This window comes from Poromitra crassiceps (assembly GCF_964638095.1).
Source record: "Poromitra crassiceps genome assembly, chromosome: 3".
Classification (NCBI taxonomy): domain Eukaryota; kingdom Metazoa; phylum Chordata; class Actinopteri; order Beryciformes; family Melamphaidae; genus Poromitra; species Poromitra crassiceps.
In genome coordinates, this window is record NC_139625.1 from 72014509 (window position 1) to 72028593 (window position 14085).

Genomic DNA, 14085 nt, shown 5'->3' on the forward strand with positions numbered 1-14085 from the left:
CGATACGATATCGCAATACTTTAGTCACGATATGATAGTATTGCGATATAGCGATATGCTAGTATTGTGATATATTGAGTATTGCGATATTGCAATATATTGGGATTTATTACCTTTTTTCAACTGCAAATTATGTCCCCAAAGGAAAAAACGTCTTATGAGATGAGAGTTTCCAGTCTGTTCATCTTACTTTCTCGTTCATCTTTTTTATTGCAGCAAAATGGGATAGTCAAGCAGACTGACTGACCAACACTGTCATAAAAGCCTGTCATAAATGTTGCATGCACTTGACATTTTGTATCATAAAATATCACGATACTTGGCATTCGATACGATACTACATATTGCCCACAAAATATTGTGATACTAAAAAAGAAAAAAAAAATCATTATTACTATGCTGTATCGATTTTTCCCCCCACCTCTAGAAATTTTGTTATTGAGCCGATGAATATCTTCTCTTGTAAACTGTACATTTACAAGGTAACACCGGTATTGTCACAAGTTTATTAACCGGTGGGAAAATGTCGACACCGTGGCAAAAAAATTGTATTTAACAATTATTATTAAGTTTCAATCTACTCACAGTCTGCTACTGGGATGGAGGGGAGGAGCAGGACAGCTGATCCAGAGAAAACTCCAGACAGAGGAAGAGCAGTGACTCCTTGACAATCTGAAGAGGAGGAAGAGGAAAAACGACTTGTTTGTTGTTGTTGTTGTTGTTGTTGTTGTTAATGAATGAATGAATGAATGAATGAATTGTGGTCACTTTGATTAGGCTTAGAATAAGAATTTGATTAATGGAGACCGTTATGAATCTTTTCATACATATTCATCATACTTTTTATTCCCACCTGCTTGTGTTTCTGGAAGGCTTGACATATTGTATAGTTTATTAAGACACCTGTGTGTGTGTGTGTGTGTGTGTGTGTGTGTGTGTGTGTGTGTGTGTGTGTGTGTGTGTGTGTGTGTGTGTGTGTGTGTGTGTGTGTGTGTGTGTGTGTGTGTGTGTGTGTGTGTGTGTGTGTGTGTGCGCGAGTATCACCCTCTGGTCTCCATATTAAAATAGAGCATGAATAATTTCTTTAGAGGGCCGGAGCAGCTGTAGCCTTTTCACATGAAAATGAGCATCACCCACACCCTCCAACACACACACACAGTCTCACACACACACACACACACACACACACACACACACACACATGTAATTCAACTTGTTTGTTTGTATGAAGTAGCTCCGTTATGAGGAAAGCTAGGGTGTTGTGTTTCTGCCTCTCCGCATGGGAAACAATGTTAATCTGTTCTTACCAAAGCGTTTGGCAGTAGGTTGGTATGACTGATGCTGGTTTTCTCAACCTGCTTCTCATCCAGATTAGGTCTAATGATCACAGCGCTTCCCACACACAGTGTATCCCGCCTCCCTCCACTGCGAGTGGAGACTGTAGGTTATACTGATATGCAAATTGGCATGTGATGTCAGCCAGCAACGCCCCCTCCCCCCTTGGCTAGCTACTATTTTCACCCAGTTGGACATTGTATGCACTAGCGATTTTCAAAAGTTGATGCGCGTTTTGAAGCAGGGGTTTTCAAAGTCTGAGACTGTGGGCCTCCCTCCCCCCAGACAAAGCTTGGAAAAGGGAGTCCCTCGTTCAATTCCTGGATGCCTAGGGGATCATGATTATGTTATTTGATCCCATAGACACTCAACAATTGAGCCAAGATAGCCTGATTGCTGTATACTTCAGACTACACCAAATATATAAAAAGGTCTGTCTGAAGGTATTTATTTGTTTCTGACTCTAAGAAAAGTGGGAGAAACTGTCAAATTCCCCCAACTACTGTATCTCTGAACTTTCTCTTTAACCAAATCACGCACATTTAGGCTATTATGAGATCGCCTTTTACTTAATAACGGATGTAATATTTTCTCGGTTCCATTCAGTGAGCGTCCCCTGAAACTGCTTGAAGCCCCTCCAGGGAGGTCCGGCTCCCCCTTTGAAAACCTCTGTTTTAAAGGACAGTGAAAAGCTTAACCGCTTGGCTGACAAATAATATACAAAGTGAACCAGGCAGACTGTAGTCGAAACATCATGGAAAAACATGCCATATTGTGCCAGCGCACGTAAGATAAGTTAAGATACTTTATGATCTGTAAACACAAGAATACTGCTTGGCATCTCATGCTCCAGACTCTGGAGTCCAGAGCTTTTCCCACACAAGATAATACATGCAACAACAAACTGTCAACAGTGTTAATGGGGAGCTAAACCCATGCTACAACAAACTGTCGACAGTGTTAAAGGGGAGCTAAACCCATGCTACAACAAACTGTCGACAGTGATAAAGGGGAGCTAAACCCATGCTACAACAAACTGTCGACAGTGTTAAAGGGGAGCTAAACCCATGCTACAACAAACTGTCGAGAGTGTTAAAGGGGAGCTAAACCCATGCAACAACAAACTGTCGACAGTGTTAAAGGGGAGCTAAACCCATGCAACAACAAACTGTCGACAGTGTTAAAGGGGAGCTAAACCCATGCAACAACAAACTGTCGACAGTGTTAAAGGGGAGCTAAACCCATGCTACAACAAACTGTCGACAGTGATAAAGGGGAGCTAAACCCATGCTACAACAAACTGTCGACAGTGATAAAGGGGAGCTAAACCCATGCAACAACAAACTGTCGACAGTGTTAAAGGGGAGCTAAACCCATGCTACAACAAACTGTCGACAGTGATAAAGGGAACTAAACCCATGCTACAACAAACTGTCGACAGTGATAAAGGGGAGCTAAACCCATGCTACAACAAACTGTCGACAGTGATAAAGGGGAGCTAAACCCATGCTACAACAAACTGTCGACAGTGATAAAGGGGAGCTAAACCCATGCTACAACAAACTGTCGACAGTGTTAAAGGGGAGCTAAACCCATGCTACAACAAACTGTCGACAGTGTTAAAGGGGAGCTAAACCCATGCTACAACAAACTGTCGACAGTGATAAAGGGGAGCTAAACCCATGCTACAACAAACTGTCGACAGTGATAAAGGGGAGCTAAACCCATGCTACAACAAACTGTCGACAGTGTTAAAGGGGAGCTAAACCCATGCTACAACAAACTGTCGACAGTGTTAAAGGGGAGCTAAACCCATGCAACAACAAACTGTCAACACAGTGTTAAAGGGGAGCTATGTTATTTAGGGTCTTATGTTAGTAATTGTGTGCCTCAGAAATTATTATACATTACTTTCAACCCAAAGCCTTAAAATACACTCTAAAAACTAATTGATTCTCATGACTTTTGCCATGACTGTCGAACCTAAATTTATATACTTTGCGACGTTCATCATCGTTCAAATTTGGCTGGTGGCTTATTAACATAGGGTCCTGTGATGTGATGAACTCAAAATGCTAAATAATAAAGAAATATTTCTGGTTTCCAGGAACTTTAACCTAACTAACTAACTTAACCTAACTAACTATCCGGTGTGCACAACATTGTCAGCCTAAACTCCAGCTGAGACCCCAAAAACCTACAATCCGCTACAGAAAAATGTATATTGTTTGTTTATTAACTGGCCCCTCGCCTTCTATCATTTCACGAAAGTGGCCCCCGGGCAAAGCAAGTTGAGTATCCCTGACCTATAGGGAGAAATTTAGTTTGTCATTGTAAACCCACAGCACAGTAATGATGACATGTTCTTTATAGATCTAGCCTTTTAATTTTGCTCTTAAGCTTTCTCAAAGTACACCAAATTCATGCATTTTACTTTAAAATGTTTAAGAAAACATCACGCGGGGGGCGTGCCCCCGCACCCCCCTAGGGGGTCTGCGGTCCCCCACCACAAATACTCAAAATCCTGTGGGAAACACTGCACGGTTATCATTAAAACCGGTTATCGTTACATCCCTACGATGTACCAAATCGCCCATTCATTTGAGGGCACAAAAAAAAGCAGGTTTGAACCCATAGAGGGAACTTATGCTGCTGAGATGATAGGGGTTTGTAAAATTGTAACAGATTGGTCTCAAATGTGGAGATTTTGACCAGAATCCTTCACATACCATCACATATCATATCATATCATATCATATCATATATTGGTTAAAAGCTGTGTGTTTTGGGGTTTAGTCCTGCTTTAAACTTGAAGTTAAATTGATTTCTCGCCTGGAGTGGAAAACACGCCTTAGGATTTGGAATCAAGTCTCTATCTCTGTTAGTTTCATAGTATCCTCGCACGCACGCACGCACGCACGCACGCACACACACACACACACACACACACACACACACACACACACACACACACACACACACACACACACACACACACTTCCCCATTGAAGAGAAACTCCAGTGAAACCCCTCTGCAGTATCAGATGTCCAAATCCATTCACACTTCACAAAACTGCATACACTGCAAAAATCTCCATCTTAACACATTAAGTGCCATAGACGACCTAACTCGTCTTACATAATCCAGCGCTTAAGTGCCAAGGACGGACTAACTCGTCTTACATAAAGATTTTTTTTTTTTGACAGTGGGACATCAATCAACCCCTTTTACATCTTCGAGATAACTATTTGGAGCAAGAGCATGTGTGTAATCTATTTTACCGACCACTAAGTGGCGACAGAGACCGAGAGAAGTCACAGCCACGGGACCCAAAAGCCACAAAAGCAGCGGAAATGGCTTGGCGATTTTACAGTCATTAGCCCGGACACACACACACAGAACGGACAGAGATCCCTTCCCCCCAGAGCCGCGCAGCAACGCGCGAACACACACACACACACACACACACACACACACACACACACACACACACACACACACACACACACACACACACACACACACACCGCGGAAGCAAGCCATTCAAGGAAATGGCGACGCGATTTTACAGTAATCCATTTCAGACTCGTCTTGCCCGACAGGCAGGCAGGCAGGCAGCACAACGCGCTTCTGACACGCTCCTCCTTCCTCCTGGCTCTAGAGCCAGGAGGAAGGAGGAGAAGACACACGGAGGGAGGAGTTTGAATGAGAGGGGTGTTTCCTGTTGTTATGGAGGAAATTACTGTTCAAAACTATTGTTTAGAATGTCTGACGGTCTTACTGATGCCAAAAATGAATGGTTAAAGTGACTGTTTCACAAAAAGCCATTTATCTCTGAATAAATTTCCAGACGCTGAAACCATGCTGTACTCAACGGCTAATATCTACATAACTACTAACTCTGCAAACTAACTCTTTTAGACAGAGAAAGCACACATTCTATTAGTTATTTTTAGATGATTGATGTTCATGAATTCTTAACAGAAAAGAATCCTCGGCTGTTCTAAAATGAGCCAGAATCGTCAAAAACACCCCTGGCACAACTTACCTACAGGAATGAAAACATGGCTGGCATTCAATGTGTTAACAAGTCATAAGTCTACTATTGTTTGTTATTTATGCCAATGGGGTTTCCAATGAACATAATCTTGTTTAGACTAGATGTTCTAGTATGACATTTTCTCACAACATTCAGAAGAAAATGTTACTTGAAATAGGTAAAACTGTGTTGGAAGCAAACGCAAACAACAATACTAGGTGAAATGGCATGGTAAGGAGAACGGGTGCATTTTTTTTTTTACAGTGCAACAGGATTTAAAAAATTATTTGCACAGTTTGAGGAGACGTGGGGAAAGCAGAAGTGGGCTGAGGAAATGCTCAAAGCCCAGTTCCCACAAATATGAAGGAAGCAATCACTGAGACCATGCTGGTAATCAGGATCACAAGACATAGAGGACATTTCTCTACTGAGTTTATCTAAGCCTTCACTGAGGCCATGCTGGTAATCACAGATCACAAGACATTGAGGACATTTCTCTAGTGAGTTTACCTAAGCCTTCACTGAGGCCCTGGCTGCTGGTAATCACAGATCACAAGACATTGAGGACATTTCTCTAGTGAGTTTACCTAAGCCTTCACTGAGGCCCTGCTGGTAATCAGGATCACAAGACATAGAGGACATTTCTCTACTAGGTTTACCTAAGCCTTCACTGAGGCCCTGCTGGTAATCACAGATCACAAGACATTGAGGACATTTCTCTAGTGAGTTTACCTAAGCCTTCACTGAGGCCATGCTGGTAATTACAGATCATATGACATTGAGGACATTTCTCTAGTGAGTTTACCTAAGCCTTCACTGAGGCCCTGCTGGTAATCACAGATCACAAGACATTGAGGACATTTCTCTAGTGAGTTTACCTAAGCCTTCACTGAGGCCATGCTGGTAATTACAGATCATATGACATTGAGGACATTTCTCTAGTGAGTTTACCTAAGCCTTCACTGAGGCCCTGCTGGTAATCACAGATCATAAGACATTAAGGACATTTCTCTACTGTTTTTACCTAAGCCTTCACTGAGGCCATGCTGGTAATCACAGATCACAAGACATTAAGGACATTTCTCTACTGAGTGTACCTAAGCCTTCACTGAGGCCCTGCTGGTAATAACAGATCACAAGACATTAAGGACATTCCTCTAGTGTTTTTACCTAAGCCTTCACTGATGCCATGCTGGTAATCACAGATCACAAGACATTAAGGACATTTATCTACTGAGTTTACCTAAGCCTTCACTGAGGCCCTGCTGGTAATCACAGATCACAAGACATAGAGGACATTTCTCTAGTGAGTTTACCTAAGCCTTCACTGAGGCCCTGCTGGTAATAACAGATCACAAGACATTAAGGACATTTCTCTAGTGAGTTCACCTAAGCCTTCACTGATGCCCTGCTGGTAATCACAGATCACAAGACATTAAGGACATTTCTCTAGTGAGTTTACCTAAGCCTTCACTGAGGCCCTGCAGGATCACAAGACATCGAGGACATTTCTCTAGTGAGTTTTCCTAAGCCTTCACTGAGGCCCTACTGGTAACAGATCACAAGACATAGAGGACATTTCTCTAGTGAGTTCACCTAAGCCTTCACTGAGGCCCTGCTGGTAATCACAGATCACAAGACATCAAGGACATTTCTCTAGTGAGTTTACCTAAGCCTTCACTGAGGCCCTGCAGGATCACAAGACATCGAGGACATTTCTCTAGTGAGTTTATCTAAGCCTTCACTGAGGCCCTGCTGGTAATCACAGATCACAAGACATCAAGGACATTTCTCTAGTGAGTTTACCTAAGCCTTCACTGAGGCCCTGCAGGATCATAAGACATCGAGGACATTTCTCTAGTGAGTTTATCTAAGCCTTCACAGAGGCCCTGCTGGTAATCATAGATCACAAGGACATTTCTCTAGTGAGTTTATCCAAGCCTTGTGGACAAGCCAAATTCACCAAAAGATATACAATGCAATAATGGGAGGTTTCTATTTTCATCCTCTAAACTTCCAGGCCAACTTTCCACTCACCCTTGTTTCATAGCATGAGTCACAGTGACATCAGATCCCAGGCAATCGCAAATGTCTTCTCCATTTCCACTACTGATGCAATTAACAGAAAGCAGTCATAAATCCACCTGACAGACACAACAAATCCTAATGAGTCTGGATGTTGAGCCGATGATGAGTGTGGGTTTGAGCCTGACTGACATCTAAGTTATTGTTGTTGTTTTGTTTGTTTTCCCACCGACTAGTATAAAGCCAGTACTGACAGAGAATGTTATGTTTTTTTGTTTGGTTGGACGGTTGGCAGGTTTAGTGTGTTGATTAGGCACCAAAACATGATTTGATTTTAATTCACTTTCATAGCTGGGGTATTTTCTTACTTGCTTACTTTTTTTGTTTTGTTTCTTACGGTACTTCCTTGAGTCGGTTGTAACAGTGCTGATTGAACCTGTGCTATAGCAATAGCAGCTCCAATGATTTGCAATCCATATTGAGTCTTTTAATCTAGTACTGAGTATTAGAATCTTGTATTTATTAAAGGAACAGTTGACCCAAAAATGAAAATTCTGTCATCATCTCCTCACCCTCATGCCAGTTGAAACACAGGTGAAGTTGGTCCATATAGATGGTTTTCACGGAATTGTGTTGCTAAGGAACAGTTTGAAACTAGGGATGCACCGATCGATCGGCACGTGACCGGAAATGGCAGATTTTCACGTGATCGGCCTCGACCGGTGACCGGCTCCGGTCAGTCCACATAGCCGATTCTGTGCGCCGGTCGGCTTTCCCCTTTTTTTGTTTGGTCAATTACCTGCAGCTGCACGAAGCACGCGTTCACGTGACGTGCGTGCACCCCAAGCAGCCAAAAGGAAACACACGCCAGCATGTCGTCCTCATTGTAGAAATTGTACAGTTTGTCACACATGCAAGTTGAAAATAAGCCGCGGAGGGGCAGGGTACATTGCCGAGTCCCGCTCGGCTGGAGTTCACTCCAGTCTGAGCGGCTCGCTTCACCTCACTGGCCCCTCTCTCTCCCCGGCCACAGCGCAACACAGCCGGCTTGGCGAAGTGAAGGTAGGCTACTATCGAGCCCTGTGTCCTGGTTACATTCCCCGAACAGCTGCAGTCCACATCACCGCTGCCTGCTGCAGATCAGCTGGTGCTGCTATCTGTCAGTCACGTTGTAACGTGGATACAGGAGAGGAGGACTATTTGTTTCGTATTGCGAATAGAACGACGAACATAATAATAAAACGCATCGGACCAGTGCAAGGTTTACTGTGCGTGATGATTTTTTTTTCGGATGGCGGATTAAAAGAAACTGTGTGTAAACTCAACTCAAACTAATTTCCTCATCTACTCAAGAACAGCCAAATCCACAACTGTAGAGTGGGCATGGCTTCGAAGGTCTGGGCTCCAGACCTATATAGGCTATATAAACTCCTTGTCCATTGATAACATTTTGATGTTTATTTATTTTTATTCTATTCATTTATTTGGCAGGGACATATACAAAAAAAACATCAAACCCCATAGGGGAAGAGATGCTTTGTAACAGATTTAGCCATAGGCTACTTTCCATCTGGAACCCCTGTTCTGTTGCACCTTTTTTCTTTTGGAAAAGTAAATGCATGATAGCTGTGGGATATACTGGTTGTTTTATATTCATTGTATTTACACAAAAAAGAAAAGCTCTGTCCAGTAACCTGGAACACTTTTATTTTGAGATGTTTTTGAGTGAGATTGTCCTACCTCATGCAAATGATAAGAAATGTGACATTAATCTTAATTTTCTATTAAAGCAAAGTAAAAAAAAAAAAAAAAATCAAAAAATAACCCGTCAATTATTGTTCTTAGAAAGAAAATCGGAATCGGCAAGTCAGACTATTCAAAAATCGGAAATCGGAATCGGCCAAGAAAATGGCAATCGGTGCATCTCTATTTGAAACCTAGCTTATTTCCTGTTAGCTATTGTATTAGCAAACACTGCAACATGAAGTAAGCTAGGGGCAATTTAGAATGTTTATGTTGTCAAGTTAAAACTGTGTATAACACACAGAGAGGTTGCCAGCAGCACAACTGGAGAGAAAACCAGTCCCCATTTGCTAAAGTTGTACTGGACTGAAGTCAATGGTGACTGGTTTCCTCTCCAGTTGTGCTGGGGGCAACCTCCTTGTGTGTTAAAGAGTACCGCAGGGATTACGTATTTTTGTAGGCTTTATCCAGAAGTGGCCGTCATTTGGTTCTTCAGTGGAAACGTCTATGGGGATTTAGAATGGGGATTTGACTTACAGTAAATGCATAAAATAAGGTATGTGGTTAACAAAAGTTTATGGCAATGCAAATTTGGGTTCAGCATGATACTCTTCACAAACGTGAATAACTTTTCGAGCGTTTTATAAAAATAACAATTTCGTTTTTCAAAAAAGGCATTTACATTCCAAAAGTAATAAAAGTTATTCACGTTTGTGAAGATTATCATGTGGAACCCAAATTTGCGTTCCCATAAACCTTTGTTAACCACAGACCTTATTTTATGCATTTAAAGGCCCATTCCCTCAATTGTCACTGTTACTGACGCCGGTGGCCGTTAGAGTAACTGCAGGCAGCATGTGAACGAGCTGACGCGCAGGCACCATACTCGCACGCGCACAAGCAGTTGCCTGGCAACAGCAGAGGTGTTGTTTGCTTTGTAACGTTAACTCATAAAAGTCACTTGAAAACGGCAACCTGGACAATTTATCGGTCAGATCATCCTCGAGATGCCCAGGAAGGATTCTGGATGAATTATCGGACGTTATTGTGGCATGTTTGGCCGTGTTTTGGCTTACATTGGCAGCGGGGGAATGGATAGTTCATGTTACCATGAGCCAGGAACTACCCTGCTTCCACTGTATGTACGGTAGCGTGTAATGCCTGGAGTTGACCAAACTGAACAATCAAACAATGTTTCATAAGCATAACAGTAACGTTAGGCATATTTACGACTGTTACATTCATTATCCACACAAGACGGTAACGTTATTAGTGGAGCTCGGTGGTAATTTCTATAAATGTAAATTAATATTAGTTAGCCGCGATTAGCATCAAGCTAACGTTACTATGTGCAGTCCCACTGCAGCTAACTGCAGTCAGAGCCTTCTCCCCCGGTACGTCTTGACCAAACTGAAGTCAAACAATGTACCGTAAGCATAACAGACAGTAGGCTAACGTTAGGCATATTTCCAACTGTTAGATTCATTATCAACACAAGACAGTAACGTTATTAATGGGGCTGGTGGTAATTTCTATAAATATAGCTAAATCTATTAGTTAGCCGCGTATAGCATCTTGTTAACGTTATGGGTATAATAGGCAGACTCACCACCGCAGCTAAATGCAGTCAAACAATAATGTTCCATGACCATAAGCATAACGGTAGTAACGCTAGGGTTGCATTACTTCACACAACAAGACGGTAATGTTAGCAGAGTTTCTGACCAGGTGGTCAGATACTTGTACCTCGGAGTGACAATAAAAATCTTGAATCTTGAAAATCCATTAGCAAGCAGCTAACGTTATCTGGTCAAAACCACATTACAGTAGCTACAAGCAGCAAGTTCCCTTCATGAACCGAAAACACAGTCCTGACTCTAGTTTCCCCCCGATGTCGGTCACATTGCTTCTGTCTGGCCAGACGGGCTTCATTAGATAAATATTTATTTATTTATTTAGTGTGGACTTTTTCTGGAGTCTGTGTTGTTGTTTCCTTTTGCTAGCAGCTAGCGACGAACGTAACGTTAGCCATTTCCTGTTAGCCGTCTAGGACAAGATGCAGGCTCGTGAACGCGCAGACGTCACATCCTCTAGCTGTGGCGGGAAATGCTCACCCCTTCGAAACTGCGGTATTTCCATGTATCTTCTGAACGGCTGGTCGGAGAGAAACGCCCCTGGTCGCCATTTTTAAGTTACGTCAAGGCACATTCACTCATTGCCAATAAAAAACACTTTGTGCACATTTATTTCTCACCAGAACCGACGGAATGGGCCTTTAAGCGAAACCCCCATGTTAAATCCCATAGACTTTTCCACTGAAGAACCCGGAAGTATACTTCCAGACTCATTCCTGCAGCTCCTATAGATAATGACAGAGTTTTCATTTTCATTTGTTCTTTTAAAACCAATGAATAAATGGGATCAAGTCAATTGACTTGAGAAAGTTCTGCATTGGAAAAAGGTGAAATGATCTAACTTCACTCTTTCAGAGAGAAAAAATTTAAGACATTAATACAATGTGGTGGTACTTTAAATCATTTCAGCAAAAAGGGAGAAAATAGCAGATAGCCTGCATTGTCGATTAATCAATTAACATACGGTATGTTTGATCAATAAAATTCTTAAGGGTGACTGACTAATCGATTGTCAATTAACCATTCCCCTCCCTAAACAGAGCTAAAGCTTTCAGAGTTTCTGGCAGCAGAGGGTGGAAGGAGAGAGAGGCAGATGGAAAAATCACTTCTAACATATTGATCCTCTTTAGTAAGTGGAAGAGAGAAAACTTCTGACCGAGCAAACAAAGATATCTAATGATGGATATCTTATTTTGGAACAAAACTCTTTATTTACAAAAGCAGACAGAGTCCATCTATCACATCTGCCTCATGGCCCTATAAGTCTGCAGTATATTTGGATGGGCTGTGTTCACTGTTTGCTTGAGAGGCCAGTGATTTAGTGTGCAACCATCTGTGCCATGATAATGCTGTTTGCCGGTTTGCCAGGAAGCCAACGTCTGCTTCATCTGTCATCGCAGAGGCACCAGAGGGCTTCGGGGCCTTCTCCCTAACTAGAGAGACGTCCTGGAAAGAACACAGTGTGGTCACCAAGTGTAGACGCACGCACGCCTGTGTTGCTCCTCCCTCTGGCCGTGATGCCCTGAGATCCCTAAGGCCACCTTAGCAGTGCCCTGCTGCTACCAGCCTGCTACTGTCAGTTGCTTTAAAAGTGTCAGTGGTCTCAGTATAATGTAGTCTGCCCTATGCAAAAGGATCTGTAATTGGTTCATTTGAACACACATTTCAGAAAAAAATCGCTCTTCACGATGTCAATGGAGAAATTGCCTTTGTGGCCTGGCATGTGGCCTTGTGCCCTAAAAAAAATTGTGGTGCCGATGGCCAGATCGCCTTGCCCCTAAAATGACGAAATTCCCACCCTGACACACACACACACTTAGTTATGAAATAATGTACTGCTTTTACATCTTGCATTATGTAACATGCATTGTGTAGTTAGTAGATCAACAAATGCCAGCATTCATTTCCAAGGTCTCTCTTTAGAATATCAATGAGCAAACTATCAGAGTACAGCTCTCTGCATGAGGCCCATACGTCCACATGAGCAGTGTGACACAGCCTTTTGTGCAGCCCAGCTGCATTTGCCAGCTCTTGGTTTACATTTGCATTTCACATTATAAACATTTCTCTACTCTTTTGCTCAGACTTACACTGAGTGCAACAGGGCAACAAGGTTTGATTCATAGATTACCGGCAGCCAATAGTCAGGAGGTGAAGTGTCAGAAACAGATCACGTGTTAGAGAAGTGATAGTAAGAAAAATATGCTAGAGAATTAGGCAAACATTACCCAAATGTACCCAAACTGCTCAATTACTTCAATTCAATCTGGACCTGAGCATCACCAAATAGCTCAAATGAAGCCTAAATTAAGTTTGATTATTTTCCTGACTTCTTTCCTCCTTGTCAATCCATCCTCACATCCTCGTAGCTTATCCTCCACCTCTTCCTACCTTCTGTCCTCTCCCAATCACCAGTACCTTAATCCAAGAAAGGCAGCATGCTTTTCTTAAATCATAGGAATCTAATTGTAGCTACAAAAGATGCTCTCCATGATCCTGCATCTTCCTCATCATTAGTATTGTAAACTGTGGTAACCATGGTAGAAGTCCATTCACTCAGTCCTGAAATAGTAGCACAGCGGTAACTAGCAGAAATGCACCATCATGCATCTGTCTTGTAATTAGCAGAGCATGATTTTCCAAACATTTCCTAAAGATATATAAAGTGGTATTTCTGTGATGGCTACATGTACATCTAGAGCTGAAATGAGAACATATTAGCATAACACACAGCATGATTGTGCATTTCCCCCCGCTGCCTAAACGCCGGCCAGTGCAGGCATAAACCCCCTCGAGACACACAACACGACCGACACAAAATCTGTGGTCAAATATTGTTTGTATCACATTCAAATCTCTGGGCGACGACGGTTGAAATGCGAAACGGACGGCATGCTTGAGTTTCCGCACGTACCCGGAGGATGTCTCCTCTGCTGGGCTCTGTCTGTCTGCTGCCGGGCGATGGATGTAAACAAACTCACGCTGCAGAGTCACGAGGCTGGGAGACTGCAGCTGCTGCTCACTCGCCCTCACTCAGCTCTTCCTCCTCTCCCTCTCTCTCCCTCTCTCTCAGCTCACTGCTTCCTGATCATGTTCAAACCAGTTAACTCTTTCTCTGCCTGTATTTGCAGCATCACTAGCCAGTTGCCAACTTGCCATACTGATATAAGGACCCTAAAAGAGAAGGATGAGACAACACTCACGTCACACCGTAACAAATTTTGCATTGGGGCTAGTTCTATTGAAGTGAATGGGGCAGGCAGGGTAAGTACCACTGTAAACCATAAGATCTGTCGTTTCATGTCTGT

At 42.6% G+C, this 14085-nt stretch overlaps 1 protein-coding gene across 5 annotated transcripts in view; it reads right to left on the reverse strand.

The window, feature by feature from the left end:
* Positions 1-14085, reverse strand: part of LOC310773394 (inositol polyphosphate-4-phosphatase type I A-like) — a 130568-nt gene that overhangs the window by 104632 nt on the left and 11851 nt on the right. For all 5 annotated transcript variants that reach the window (XM_083633265.1, XM_083633267.1, XM_083633266.1 and 2 more), the window contains exon 2: positions 586-672. The gene's annotated coding sequence lies outside the window, so the exon portion shown is untranslated. The remainder of the gene's footprint in view (positions 1-585; positions 673-14085) is intronic.